General features: G+C 41.0%; 1 long non-coding RNA gene across 1 annotated transcript; it reads left to right on the top strand.

Annotated features, from left to right (window-relative positions):
* The first annotated feature begins 12339 nt into the window (after positions 1-12339).
* On the top strand, positions 12340-13770 carry LOC115959514. The gene is made up of 4 exons (XR_004084894.1): positions 12340-12404; positions 12645-12721; positions 13015-13091; positions 13676-13770. It is a non-coding gene; the product is annotated as an uncharacterized LOC115959514 (long non-coding RNA).
* Positions 13771-15460: the final 1690 nt, after the last annotated feature.

The raw sequence follows: 15460 nt of genomic DNA, 5'->3' as shown, positions 1-15460 counted from the left end.
TTGTTAAATTATGGTGCTAAGTGCCAACCACTTATTTTTTTTTTTGAGAAACAATTACATATATAGTTGGTCTTTAGTGAAGTTTATAATGTGCTTTTTTGGTTAGAATAATATATCCTCTCCATTATATGTGTGTTTCTTTCTAATAACAATATAAAAAAGCAAATAATTGTTTTTTATTGTTTATGAGTGAAGTTGTGTATTTTTGTACTAATCAATTTTGATTAAGTACCATAGTTAGCATGCATTTCCCCTTTGTCTAATGGTATAGTATTAGTGGCACGCTAGTCCTCTTATGTGGGTGAATTTTTTGAGTTTATTTTATGCAATTTTAGCTCGATTGGTGAAATGCCTAGACCAATACTAATTTAATTCTCTTTACCTTTTAATATAATTTCCTCGTGTAAAGCCTAAGCTCAACTCCAGATCATGGCGATCCAGAGCCTCCTCTGATGCCGACTCTTCTTCCTCTTCCTCTTCTTCTTCTTCTTCTTTTGCTCTTTCCATCGACTCCAATCCTACTGACAAAAATGCCGCCGGGTAATATATATGTGAGAGAGAGAGAGAGAGAGAGAGAGAGAGAGAGAGAGAGAATTTTGGTTGAAATTATTCATGTGTGCACTTATTGTGTTTTTCATCAAATTCTGTATAACAGAAGGGCCTGAAATGGTCCAAGATTTCGCCAAAATGGAACTCTCCTTCCATCTACTTTCTTTCTTTATTTTTTCTGAATAAACATTTGTATTTCAAATAGAGAGATATATAGTAGAAGGAACTCTCTTCATCTACTTCTGGGGAACAAAAGCATGAAGAAGAACAAATCAGATGGGAATATTTCCCACAAAGTTACACAGAAAAGTCTAAATTATGTGCCACAAAATTGGTTTCCCCTAACACATGAGCAACATCCCATTTCTCAAAAGAAGATACTAATACTATTGCCTCAACTATGATTATTTCTATAGAATGGTGTGGATGGAACTCTTATGTGGAGATATAACATTAAATTATTAAAAGCATCACCACCACAAATTAAGGCTTCGAAACTTTATTCTTTTGACTTGGATAATGCTAACAGCAATCATAAAAAAGAAATTAAAAAAAAGAAGAAGAAGATAATGCTAACAGCACTCTTTTAAACCACTTCTTTTATTTTTGACCATGACAGACTCAAACCATTTCTGTGGAAGATAGCATGGTAGGTACTACCAACTAAAACAACTCTAAGTCAAAAATCAGAAATTGATGCTTTCAGTAGTCTGCTATGTAGATTAGAAGAAGAAAACTCAATAGTAGATTGGAGTCCACACCACTCTTGGATCAATTTGCAAGGACAAAAGCATGAAACCATCCACACTCATGTGTCCACGTACCATCCATGCTAATTTGAAAAGATTAATCAGAAGATGAAGCTTAAACACAAGATCTACACATAAATCACCACTGATTTGAAAATAAGATTTCTTGGAAGATAAAGTAGCCAGATTAACCATAAAATCACCCCAAAAAGAAGAAGAATTCGACCATAGTGTTAGATTTCGGTCATGCATGAGCCATGAACCATATTGGGGCAACCAAACATACTCGACACCTTAGGTTTCAACATATATGAGCAGTGATCATGCCACCTACTATTATATTTGCACATTTTCTACAATGACATTAGTTGAACTAACTGAAAAACTCTAAGTCGAATAAAGCTTGGCAAACATGTAAAATTCAACTTGTATAACTTGTATTACTTATGATTTTTAAGGAATCGACTTATGGTCTTGAGAGGCCTAAAACCTAGATGTTTCACCTTCCCTAACTACCCCACTCATTCCATTCAACCCAAATGTCCACAACTCTGCAACCTCCATTGTACTACGACCTTACCAAGGAGGAACTCAAATGGGATGAAAGTCAGATCTAATGGGATGAAAGTGATGCAGTAAGTATTTATTCAGGTTAAGGAATGTTACTCAAAGTTTGGTTGCTAAGAAATATGGTTAATTGGAACCTTGTAGTAACATTTTAAATTTCTCTTTGTTCATCTAATAAATTATTATGTAAATGAAGGCCAAAATGGCCAAATATCACTGTTTTTAAAAATATTTTGCAATCTAGCACTATTTCTAAAATTTGTAAGGATCTACCACTAATTAGGAACTTGAGTTTGGGGAACTCGAGTTCTATGGAAAAATTTGAAGGCTATTTTTTCAAAGAACTCGAGTTACACGGAAAACATGAGTTTCACAAACTCAAGTATCAAAAAAGTGGTAGATTACTAAATATTTCACAAACAGTGGTAAATCCATACATATTTTTCCAAACAGTGATATATAGCCATTTTGGCCTGTAAATGAAGAGAGAAGGAAAGATAATAGCTTCAAATTGTCTTGTTAGGCCATTACTTTTACTTTATAGGCTGACGATGCACAAAAATCGTCAATGAGTTGATCGTCCATACTCGTGCCAATAGATGTACCTGAAGAATAAAAGAGAAAAACCTATCAAAGGGCATCGGTGGGATACTGGCCAAAGACCCTCCAAAGGTTAAGTCAGTGATAGAAGAATCTCCAAGAACTCAAGAATGCAAGAGTTAGGAAGAATTCACGTACCTCAAGAAGGGTAAGGTTTGTGGTTTATAGAGTGGTAGAGAACTTACCTGAATCCCTTAATACGGGGTAATTCCCATGTAAAGAGAAGGGTATCAAAATACTCGGGATCACCTTTCCATATATAAGAGATCTGATTGTGTGGTAGGGCTTTTGGTTGTGATATGCAAGTGATTTCCACATAAGGATATATGAGTGGGCCCCACACAAGCCCCATGGAAACCCTATGGGGATGGGTTATTAGGACCGAGGGATTGCTTAATCTGTCGACCCACGGGTTAGTCATCCCTTTTGGGGTTGGTTATCCCTTTTGGGCACCCCCATACCGATTAGTCAAAAATTATCCTCATCAACTGCCCCCTACTCTGTGAGTCGTCGAGGTTGCTGATGGGTTGCGAAATTGTCATAAATGCTTTTCCCCTTGTTTTGGGTTGACACTTATACTTTTCAGCAATTTATAAAACTTTCTTTTTACTTCATAATTAATTTCTTGTGTTTTGTACAAGTGTTGATGCTCGTCAGTTTTCCTTATATCACATCAGTGTTTATTTAATCGTCGATTTGGAAGGTTTATCTCAATGTTAGGCACTGAGGGCTATGACTCGTTGGTCATTTCACCCCAACCCTCCTTTCTTTGACTTGTCGGTTTACCCTTTGGGTAGGGTTTTGAGTTTTGATAAGGATCAGGTGCATGAGGGCATCCTTGATCGTCTGTTGACTCCTTAGGTAGGACTTAGGACTTGATCAGGTGCACGAAGGCATCCTTGATTGTCTGTCCACCCCTTAGGTAGGACTTAAGATTTGATCAGGTACATGAGGGCATCCTTTATCGTCTGTCCATCCCTTAGATAGGACTTAGGATTTGATTAGGTGCACGAAGGCATCCTTGATTGTTTGTCCACCCTTTGATCGCCTGTCTATCCCTTAGGTAGGACTTAGGATTTGATCAGGTGCACGAGAGCATCCTTGATCATCTGTCCACCCCTTGATCGCCTATCTATCATTTAGGTAGGACTTAGGATTTGATTAGGTGCACGAAGGCATCCTTGATCGTGCACGAGGGCATCCTGGATCGTTTGTCCTCCCCTTAGGTAGGACTTAGGATTTAATCAGGTGCACGAGGGCATCCTTAATCTTCTGTCCACCCCTTACATAGGACTTAGGATTTGATCATGTGACGAAGGCCTCCTTGATTGTCTATCTATCCCTTAGTTCTTCCAAACCGATGGGTTAGAAGGATGCGTGACATCCCTCGACGAATCCCTGATGACGGAGTCGATCGGCATGGGAACGATTCGATGGGTTAGGAGGATGCGTGATGGATCCCTAATGATGAGTCGATCGGCATGGTCTCGATCTGATGGGTCAAGGGGATGCGTGAAGGATCCCTAATGACGGAATCGATTGGCATGGTCATGATCTGTTGGGTCGGATATGTTGACAACCCCTTGATACGTGACAATCGTTAGGACAGAGTGTGTCACATGGTGTCAGGGAAGGTACCTAACGATGCTTTTGGTGATTAAAGACTCTTTTGGTGAGCTCATGATACTTTTGGTAACTGAAGACTCTAGAGTGTAAAAACTTTCTAGATGGTGAAAATATTCTCTATCAGTTGACTGCCCCCTATTCCTTGGTCGTTACGCAAGTGGATGAGTGCGAAATATGAAGGTTTTGTAATCGTAGAGTGTCAGGGGTTCATTTATTTGCACCTCATTCCAAGAGCGTTTAGTGTAACTTGATTGAATGACCACCACTTACGCATACCGATGATTGGCTAGTTTTTTATGGTCATTTTAGCGACTTAATTGGAGGATTATTACTTAAGTCGATTGTCATCGGAGGATCGCTATTTGAATCAATCGTTTTTGGAAGGTTACTTGGATCGTTTGTCACCTTGGTTATTTGATTTGACGATTTCTACTTGAGTCAATCATCTTTAGAGGGTTTCTTGGATTAGTCGCCACCTTAGTTACTTGGTTGGATGATCTCTACTCGTAGACGATCTCTACTTCAGTCAATCATCTTTGGAGGATTTCTTGGATCGTTCATCACCTTGGTGACTTGGTTCATTTGTCACCCTGTAGGTAGGAAGACTCAGATCTTTTACTAAGGCATTCATGTGTGGCTTGGTTCATCCCTCCCTCCATAGGTAGGAAGATTTAGATCTTACACCAAGGCACTCATAAGTGGCTTGGTCGTTCCTCCACCCATAGGTAGGAAGACTTAGATCTCTCACCAAGGCACTTACGAGTGACTTGGTTCGTCCCTCTCCTCACAAGTAAGATGATTTGAATTTTTTACCAAGGCACTCGTGGGTGGCTTAGTTCATTTGTTCACCTGTAGGTGACTTTGGTTGTCGTCATTCCCTCTTGGTGATGACTTTACTTTGGTTATCGTCCTTCCCTCTTAAGTAGGACTTTACTTTAGACCGTCCACCTATAGGTGACTTTGGCCATTGTCATTCTCTTTTAGGTAGGATTTTACTTTGGACTGTCCACCTGTGAGCGACTTTGGTCGCCCGTCCACCCGTAGGCGACTTTGGTCATTGTCCTTCCTTCTTGGGAATGACTTTACGTTGGACCATCCACCTGTAAGCGACTTTGGTTGTTGTCCTTCCCACTTGAGGATGACTTTACGTTGGACCGTCCACTCGTAGGTGACTTTGGTCATTGTCCTTCCCTCCTGGGGATGATTTTATGTTGGACCATCCACCCGTAGGCGACTTAGGTCGTTGTCCTTCCCTCTTAGGGATGACTTTATGTTGGACTATCAACTTGTAGGCGACTTTGGTCGTTCGTCCACCCGTAGGTGACTTAGGTCATTTTCATTCTCTCTTAGGGATGACTTTATGTTGGACTGTCCACTCGTAGGCAATTTTGGTCGTTCGTCCACCTGTAGGTGACTTAGGTCATTGTCCTTTTCTTTTAGGGATGACTTTATGTTGGACTATCCATCTGTAGTCAACTTTGATCGTTTGTCCACTTGTAGGTAGGACTTAACTTTGGATGAGGATCAGGTGTCGTTGGCATTCTTGATCTTTGGTATCCTTGGTTGTCAATCCATCCTGTAAAGATGAGAATTAGGTGCTCGTGGGCATCCTTAGTCGTCGGTCCATCCCGTAGGTAGGACTTAGTTTTGGATAAGGATTAGGTGCCCATAAGCATCCCTGATCGTTGATATCCTTGGTTATCAATCCATCCCGTTGGGATAAGGATTAGATACCCTTTCTATTTCAATCAATGATTCTGTATGGTGCTTCCCAGTTGGGTCCTAACTTTCTTTGTGTGGGATCCTTTGCGGTTGTGGTCACTTTCCTTAAAACAAGGTCCCTAATGCTGAAGTGTCGAGGTTTGACCTTGATGTTATAGTGTTTAGCCATAAGGTCTTGGTAATGGGCCATTCGTTGTTTAGCAGTTACCCTGACCTCATCTAGTAGATCCAAGTGTAGATGGATCCCTTCTTCGTTCTTCCCTTTCATAGTGTTAAGCATGAGATCGTGTTGAAGTGTTGGCACTTGTCGCATGCTTTTACGTAGGATTGGGCATCCTTCTACATGTTAGGCCAATGGTACCCTGCTCGTACGAGCTTATGGACCAACTATTGCGCCCTCGAGTGGTTTCCACACACCCCTTTATGGACTTTCCTTATGATGTAGTCTGCTTCATTAGAGATCAAACACCTTGTGAGTGTACCTTTTTTCTTAGCACACAAGCCCAAGGATCTTGGGCCAAATACTTATTGTTTGGTGGACCGGACTTGGTTCATTGCCGCTAAATGGGCTGTTTACAAACCAAGTGGTGCACAGAGTAAGGAATCCTACAACACGTATACATTAGCAAGCAAGAATATATATATTGAACAGCAAGAAAAACAACAAAAAGAAAACAATGTAATAAGGAAAAGCACACAATGACTGTTAGGGATCCTTAGGTCAATATGAAATATTTGATTATTTTCTTAATTATGGATTATAATGTGCTCACTAAGATATGTTACAAGGTCCAAATACGTCCAAAAATTACAGACTTAGATGGCTATTCAAGACTCCAAGACTTGCAAAATTTGAATCTCTTTGAATCCGAGTATATTCTATAGTGGTTGTGTTAGGATACTGGGGAGTATTTCTCTTTCTTTTACTACTTTCTCTAAGTTTTGACAGAGTTTTCTCAATGATTCTGTTATGATTCACTACTGCCGAATTGCCCCTTTCAATGTTGGTTGCCTTCCCCTTTTATAGTATCATGGTAAGGTTCCGGGGTATCACTAATTTCTCCATTTTGCTCCACTAGGTATTAGAGCTCGTGCTGTACCAGTTACTCAGAGGGCTGGTCCTTTCCTTATTCCTTATAATTTTCTCCTTTTGGTGTTGTCTCCTTAAAAGTCCCTTACTGACTTTCCATTCCAAGGTGCCCTTAGGTAGCTAACCTCAGCTTTTGGCTCCTTACTTTTTCATCTTTTTGGCTATCCCTTTTCTTGTCATTTTTCCCAAGTGGTCAGAATCCTTTCTTATTGGGTTGAAGGTTTTCCAGCCACTTCCCCTTATAGTTCTTCATTCTGGGTTCCCTGAAGTACCACCCCTTTTGTTCACGAATGGTTACTTCATGCCTTCTGATTCCTTGTTGCATCACTGGGTGCTTGAGAAGGACATATCTTTCCTTCATTCCTTGTACTTTTTTGGTACTTCCTTTGAGCTGTCTCAATCCTACCTCAGTTGTGCTCCGCGTCGCAGGGATCCTGAGCCTTTGGCAGCCTCTGGGGATCCTAGCCCAGCTTTTTATGCTAGACTCCCCTCGATCCCCTGATCTTGGCAGGCTAAGTTTTTCCTTTCATGGATTTTGGGCTTCAAATCTTTTGGGCTTACCATCCTTTTTCTTTGTGGTGAATTCATCCCTTTTATGATTACTTGTAATGGGTTTGGCCCATTATGCTATTTCTTTGGGCTTTGGTGTCATGATTTTTTTTTTTTTTTTACCTCAACACACCTCAGGTATGGTTAGGAGAAACATCTCCCATCAACACAAAGCACGATGCTCAAACTTTCGACCTTCAGGATGCGTTGTGGTCCTCCGAAAGCGTCCCATTCTTAAGGTAGGAGATGATCGGAGTTGTCCAATCAGCGCCTTTTGGAATCATTTGTATCTCCAATTCCTCGATGGTGGGGGACTTCTAAACAAAGGATAGGACCTATCGATCAACCAAAATGTGTTCCGTAGATGCAACTTTGGCTAGTCGATCGGCGTGTTCATTTCTTCTCTCGGGACTCGTAATAATTTTACCACAAAAGTTTGATTCGTCCGTCTTCTAATAAGGTCGAGATACTTTTTCATTTGTTCGCCCTTGGCTTCGTATTCCCAATTGATATGCCCAACGAAAACCTGAGAGTCGCTATGAATGACGATTGATGAAGCCCTAACGGCTTTAGCCAAATCGAGCCCTGAGAGAATGGCTTCATATTCGGCCTCATTATTAATCATCAGGAATTAGAGTTGGACAACACATTCGATGATGTACCCTTTAGCCCTTTGGGGGATTGAAGGACCACTCCGATCTTTCCAGCACGTTTGTTGGATGACCCGTCCATTTGAATCTTCAAAGGGGTTGCCCCCTAGTCGTCAATTTTGCCAGTCATGAATTTTGCAATGAAGTCAGCTAAGGCCTGGGCCTTAATCGCGGTCCTTGAGCGGTATCGTATGTCGAATTCACTCAACTTTATTGCCTATAAGATCACTATGGTATGTGCTTGGAAGTATGGCTTGAACTTGTGGGCAGCTGCGATCAAAGCGAAGCCTAACTTTTTCATGGGGGGATATCTCTCTTTTGCCCCCTTAGTGCTCGGCTGGTGTAGTACACGGATAATTATACGTAATCTTCTTCTTGAATCAGGGCTGAACTGATGGTCGTAAGGGATACGACCAGGTGTAGGAAGAGTTTTCATTGGGTTTGGACGGACTTAGGAGCGGTGGGGACGTCAGGTATGCCTTCAATTCTTCAAATGCCTTCTGACATTCGTTGGTTCATTCAAAAGCTTTCTTCAGGATTCTAAAGAATGGCAAACATTTGTCCATTGCTCGTGAGACGAATTTGGTGAGTGCCACAACTCTTCCGTTTAGGCTTTGTACCTCTTTAACGTTCTTCGGGGGGCTCATCTCTAGGATTGCTTGGATCTTATTGAGGTTGTCTTTGACACCCCATTAGGCTATCATGAAGCCAATGAACTTTCCCGATAATACCCCGAACACACATTTGCTAGGATTGAGCTTCATTTCGTAGAGGCGAAGAGTTTCGAATGTCTCCCTAAGATCATTTAGGTGATGGTTCTCTTCCTTACTCTTCACTAACATGTCATCTACGTATACCTCGACATTCCATCTTATCTGTTGGACGAACATCTAGTTTACGAGCCTTTGGTTGCCCCCACATTCTTCAATTCGAATGGCATGACTTTGTAGTAAAAAAGGCCTTGGCTTGTGACAAACGATGTCTTCTCTTGGTTAGACTCCTCGAGCTTGATCTGGTTGTAACTAGAGAAAGCATCCATGAAGCTCAACAACTGGTGTCCAGCCATCAAGTCTACAAGGTGGTTGATCTGTGGGAGGGGGTAGCTATCCTTTTGACAATCTTTGTTTGGCTCGGTGAAGTCCACACATATCCTCCACTTCCCATTTTCCTTCTTAACCATTACTACGTTGGCCAACCATTTGGGGTAGTAGACCTCTCTAATGAAGCCTGCGTCCAACAACTTGTGAATTTCTTCAACTATGGCCTTATCCCTTTCTTGTGTGAAGACCTTCTTTCTTTGTCGAACGGATGGAAAGGATGGGGAGACGTTGAGTTAATGGACCATGATATTTGGATCGATCTCAGGCATGTCCTCATCGCTCTAGGCAAAGATGTCTAGGTTGTCCCTTAGAAAAAGAATCAGTCCATTTCGGACTGAAGGATTGGCTTACGTGCCAATGCGAGTGATTCGATCTGCGTGTTCATCATCCAGGGAGATGGTTTCTAATCCCTCTATCGGTTCTACATTCACTTGTCGGTCATCAATGTTCATGGTGGTCATTTGTTCGTCCATCTCTAGCATGGCTACATAGCATTCCTGGGTTGCCATCTGATCCCTGCGAACCTCTCCTATCCCATAATTTGTAGGGAATTTCAGTAGTAGGTGATATGTGGATGTGGCTGCCCTTCACGCATTGAGCATCAGTCGCTTGATGATGGCGTTGTAGGCTGATGAGCAATCCATTACCAAGAAGGTGACATTCTTTGTGATTTGTTGAGGATAGGTGCTGATGGAGACCGGCGGCGTGATGGATTCGATGGGCATGACCTTCATTCCGCCAAAGCCTACTAGAGGGATGTCTGGTGGCATGAGTCGTTCCTTACCAATCCTCATTTGTTGGAAGGCTGGATAGTAGAGGAAGTCAACTAGGACTTGTCGGGTATTGAAGTCTGCAATGGTCAAATTGATCACCAAGGCATCATCATAGGGGTAGTGGACTTTTCAGGCATCCTCCTTAGTGAAGCTAATCACCGGGTTATCCATCCGAGTAAGCTTGGGCAGACGACCGGTGAGCTGGACATTTTACACCATTCATAGGTAGGTCTTCCTTACCTTCCTTTAGGATCCGATCATTGTGCTTCCCCTAAAGATCACTCTTATCTCTCCAAGTGGGGCCTTGGGTTGCTCCTCGACTCATCGATTTGACTCTTAGTCCCTTGGTAGGTTTTCTCCTACTCTTTCTCGCCCTATGAACGGTTGCAATTTTCCTTGTCTAATGAGGGCTTCTATCTGTTGCTTTAGGTCATAGAAATCGGAGGTGTCGTGCCCATAGTCTCATTGGAAGCGACAATACTTATTCCTCAGCCTTTTGTTTGGGTCGCCCTTTAGCTTTTCGGGCCACGCTAAGGCAGGGTCATCCTTAATCTGCATCAAGACTTGATTGAGTGGGGTGTTGAGCGGAGTGAAGTTAGTCATTCGTCCTAGCGGGGGCCTTGACCTTCGTTTGTCCCTTCTGTCACCCGTTAGGGCTGCCTTCCTTCCCCTGTCTGGACGGGGATCGTCGTGCTTTTCTTGCTTCTTTAGTCTGCCCCCTCTGGCAATCATGACATTCTCGACATTCATATACTTCGTGGCTCGGTACAGCATGCCAGCCATGGTCTTCGGATCGTTCTTGTAAACAGAGAATAAGAACTTTCTAGATTGTAGTCCATTGGTAAAGGCTGTGACCAAGGCTTTATCGTCGACTTCGTCGATTAGTAGTGCCTCCTTATTGAACCAAGTGACATACGATCTCAAGCTCTTGTCGACCCTCTATTTGATGTTCAGGAGGCTTGCCGAGGACCTCTTATGTCGCTAACCCCCAATGAAATGTGTGACGAAGAGCCTACTTAATTCCTTGAAGGTTGAGACGGAATTGAGAGCTATCTTGCTGAACCATACTCGAGCTAGCCTTTTGAGTGTGGTGGGGAAGGCTCTACACATAATCTTGTTTGGGACCCCTTGTAGATGCATGAAGGTTTTGAACGACTCTAGGTGGTGGAGGGGGTCCTTCGACCTATCATATGCCTCTACTTGTGGCATTCTAAACTTGGCTGGTAGGGGAAAGGATGTGACTGGTGAAGTGAAGGGAGAATCGGTATGATGGACTAGTTTGTCCAAGCTAGTAGACACCCTACCCTTTAGAGCATTCATCGTCATATCCATCTTCTCTTTCATCGTCTACATCTCTTGCATCATGCGCAATGCGTTGACTTCTAGCTCAGAGGGACAACTGGTATCCTGCTAATCCCATTTACTAACGACATTGCTTTTCTCTTTGTAGTCCCTCTCTTGGTGATCATTTGTTGGGGGACGATCGTTGTCACTTCGTCCTTTTCCTGTCTGTCATTCTGATCGTTCGACTGTTGATCATTCTGCTGCTTCAACTGTCGTTCTAACTTGTGGCTCCGCTGAGTAAGCCGTTCAACCGTTATGGCGAGGGATTGCACTTGCCACTCCAATGCATTGAGCGAGTTTCTGATCTCTTGGTTGGTGGTGGCCATTGATCGTGTTAGGACCATACGACTCTTTGTCTTTGAAACGACGATATGGCTAGGGATGGCAATTTCGGCCCGACCCACGGGTACCCAGTCTGGCCCGACCCTAATGGGCCGGGTTTTACCCGGTCCGAGTAAGAATAGGGTTGGGTATGGATTTAAAAAAAAAACCTGTAGTGGATCCGGGTCGGGTCCGGGTTTTATTAAAAAAACCTGAAACCCGACCCGAAACCCGCCCCGTTTAAAACCCAGTACCCTAAATTACTAAAATGCCCTTTATATATATATATATATATATATAACCTATAATTCTAACCTAAATCCCTAACCCGGTAATCCCCAAATCACTTAACCTCCCTCACGCAGCTCTCCTTCACTCCCTCACTTAGCTCTCCCTCACTCCGATTGCCTCTCTTTTACTCCGCAGCCCATCTCCAGTCACTGGCTCTCCCAGTCTCCCTCACTTCGCAGCTCATCTCTAGGTTTGTGTCATCGGTTCTTTTTTTTTTTTTTTGGTTGTTGTAAACTTGTAATGTTGTTGACCGTCGACCAACAGGTCCGGCTCTCCCTCGCTCGGCAGCTCATCTCCAGTTACCGGCTCTCCCTCACTCCGCAGCTCATCTCCAGGTTTGTGTCACCGGTTCTTTTTTTTTTTTTTTTGGTTGTTGTAATGTTGTTGACCGTCAACCCACAGGTCCGACTCTCCCTCACTCGGCAGCTCATCTCCAGTCACCGGCTCTCCCTCACTCCGCAGCTCATCTCCAGGTTTGTGTCACTGTTTTTTTTGTTGTTGTTGTTGTTGAGCTTCATTGTTTTTGTATTTTTAATTTTAAGTTTATGGGAGTTCAAAATAAATAATAATATGAACTGGGTTTTATTATTATTATTTTTTAATCAGCGTGGAGTTCAATAGGGTTTGGATTTTTTAAAAATGGGGTTTTGATGATTTGAAATTGTACACATGTTGGCTAACCGTTTCTTGTCTCTGTTGTTTTCTCTGTACAGATTTGTGTTGGTTAGTGTGGACTGAGGCTGCTTGTGGTTTTGGGATTCCAATTAAATCCATTCTTTCTTCACATAAGGTAAGGAAGCTGAATCAAATTTTTGTTTTATTTTGTTCTTTCTGTTTTGATTAATATTGTTATTATCCTAACATTTATATCTAGTTCAGCTTCATTTTTTTTGTATTTTTAATTTTAAGTTTATGGGAGTTCAAAATAAATAATAATATGAATTGGGTTTTTATTTTTTTTATTTTTATTAATCAGCTTGGAGTTCAATAGGGTTTGGATTTTTTAAAAATGGGGTTTTGATGATTTGAAATTGTAGACATGTTGTCTAACCGGTTCTTGTCTCCGTTGTTTTCTCTGTACAGATTTGTGTTGGTTAGTGTGGACTGAGGCTGCTTGTGGTTTTGGGATTCCAATTAAATCCATTCTTTCTTCGCATAAGGTAAGGAAGCCGAAACAAATTTTTGTTCTATTTTGTTCTTTCTGTTTTGATTAATATTGTTATTAACATAGAAATGTCAATGCTTTGAATATGAATCCCCACTTGTGTGGGTTTGGATTAATATTTTTTGTTGAACGTTGGTAAAGTATTAGGGCAAAATACTACCTTAGGTTCCCTTCTCAAATTTTTTCCATCTGTTTAGTTAAATAACCATTCAAATGGCGTTAAAACACTATATAGAATAACTTGAAGGCCATCTTGATGCTATTTGGAAATACATGGTGAATTCCTAAACTTTTTTTCTTGGAGAGAACAATGAGGCGAGGAGATTACTAAGGTGGTTGCAGTGAGTAGGGGATTGGGATTGGGTTTGGTTGCTTTTTGGTGTTATTTACTTTTGGAGCTAAAATTTAGTAATTTACATGAATTGTTGTTGCTTTGAGGAGCAAGAAAGTGTTTCAAAGGGTCAATGCCATAGGGTTTTGTGACTTTGTTTCATGTGATAACTTTGGTGTTTTCTTCATTTCTACATAGTTTGTTTAATGGAAGAAATTGTTTGTTTTTTGTGTTTGTTGGGAATGCAGATCCTAAAACGGAGATGGAAGACACAAACACAGACACAAACAAATCTGGTTCTTCCTCGCCAAGTGGTTCTCCCTTGAGAACCGGACGTTGTCCCTTGCCGACTATATGGTCTCCTTCGTCATTTTCACGATCACCCTCACCATTGTTACCTGGCAGTTCACCCTCAGGATCACCATTAAACAACGAGTAAGTGTTTGAATTTGTAGTTAATCAATGAGTATGTGTAATAATAAATTTGTGATAATTTGTTTTGATTCTAACTCTCAAACTTTTGAACCAATTAGGAATCCGAAATCTCTAACGGTGGACTTAGTGGGAGAAGACTTAGAGGTAGAGGAACAAGAAGGGACAGAGGGAGAGCAAGAGCCTACAAATGAGGACTTGGATACAAGTAGAAAAAGAAAGACTACCTCAGATGTTTGGTCTCACTTTACAAGGAAGAAAGTTGAAGGAAAAGTTAAAGCCCAATGCCATCATTGTAACAAACTTTACTTGGGTGAGTCTAGCCAAGGTACAACTCATTTACGTAATCATTTAGCAAGATGTCCACGGATGAAATTTAAAGATATAAGGGATATGAGACAACAAGTCTTGATCAAATAACAAAATAAGGTGGATGGAACCATGAGTTTAAGTACTTATTAATTTGATCAAGTTAGAGTGAGGAATATGCTTGCTCGTATGGTCATCCTACATGAATATCCTCTTTCAATGGTTGACCATATTGGGTTTAAAGAATTTGTGGCCGATCTTCAACCTATGTTCAAACTTGTCACAAGAAATACTTTGAAGAGTGACATTCTTAAGATCTATGATAATGAGAGGGAGAAAGCTTTGAAGATGACGGACAAGAATGGAAGTAGGATGGCCATTACAACCAATATGTGGACTTCAAGTAACAAAAAGAGAGGGTTTATGGTCATTACCGCTCATTTCATTGATCATACTTGGATGTTGCAAAGCCGGGTTCTAAGGTAATTTTTTTTATCTATAAATTGAATGTTAAAGACTTTACATTTAGAATTTTTATTGAGTTATGTTATAATTATTCATATTATTTTTCTAGGTTTGTTTATGTTCCTTCTCCACATACAAAAGAAGTTCTTGCTGAAGTCTTTGTTGATTGTTTTTTAGAGTGGAACATTGATAGGAAGTTGTCTACAATTACTGTTAATAATTTTAGTACTAATGATGCCATGATTAGACTTCTTTTGAATAAGCTTGATACTAGTTCTCTTATGTTGGGTGGGTCTATGTTGCATATGAGGTGTGCTGCACATATTTTGAATTTGATTGTTCAAGATGGGTTGTCTCTTATTGGTGATGGTATTGAGAGGATTCGTGATAGTGTGATTTATTGGACTGGATCACCAAAAAGAAGGCAAAAATTTGAAGAAAATGCACGTCAATTGCGTGTTCAATGCACCAAAGAGTTAGTCTTAGATTGTAAAACTCGTTAGAATTCAACTTACTTAATGCTTTCTATTGCATTGATTTATAAATATGTTTTCTCACGTTTGGCTAAACGTGAAATATTTTATACTTGTTTACCATATGATTATGATTGGGAGTTAGCCAAAGATATTTGTGGGAGGTTGGAGTTGTTTCATAGTGCGACTGAGTTTTTCTCTGGTCATAAGTATCCCACAACTAATATGTATTTTAATGTGGTGTGTGAGTTGAAAATTGCATTGAATGAATGGAGTGTGTCTTCAAATGAGACGATAAGTGCGATGGCAGAAAGCATGCTTGCTAAGTTTAATTCTTATTGGGCTAATGTTAGT

Source organism: Quercus lobata, chromosome 9, assembly GCF_001633185.2.
Source record: "Quercus lobata isolate SW786 chromosome 9, ValleyOak3.0 Primary Assembly, whole genome shotgun sequence".
Taxonomy (NCBI): Eukaryota; Viridiplantae; Streptophyta; class Magnoliopsida; order Fagales; family Fagaceae; genus Quercus; species Quercus lobata.
The sequence above is the reverse complement of the archived record's forward strand: the minus strand, read 5'-3'. Positions and strand labels throughout refer to the sequence as shown.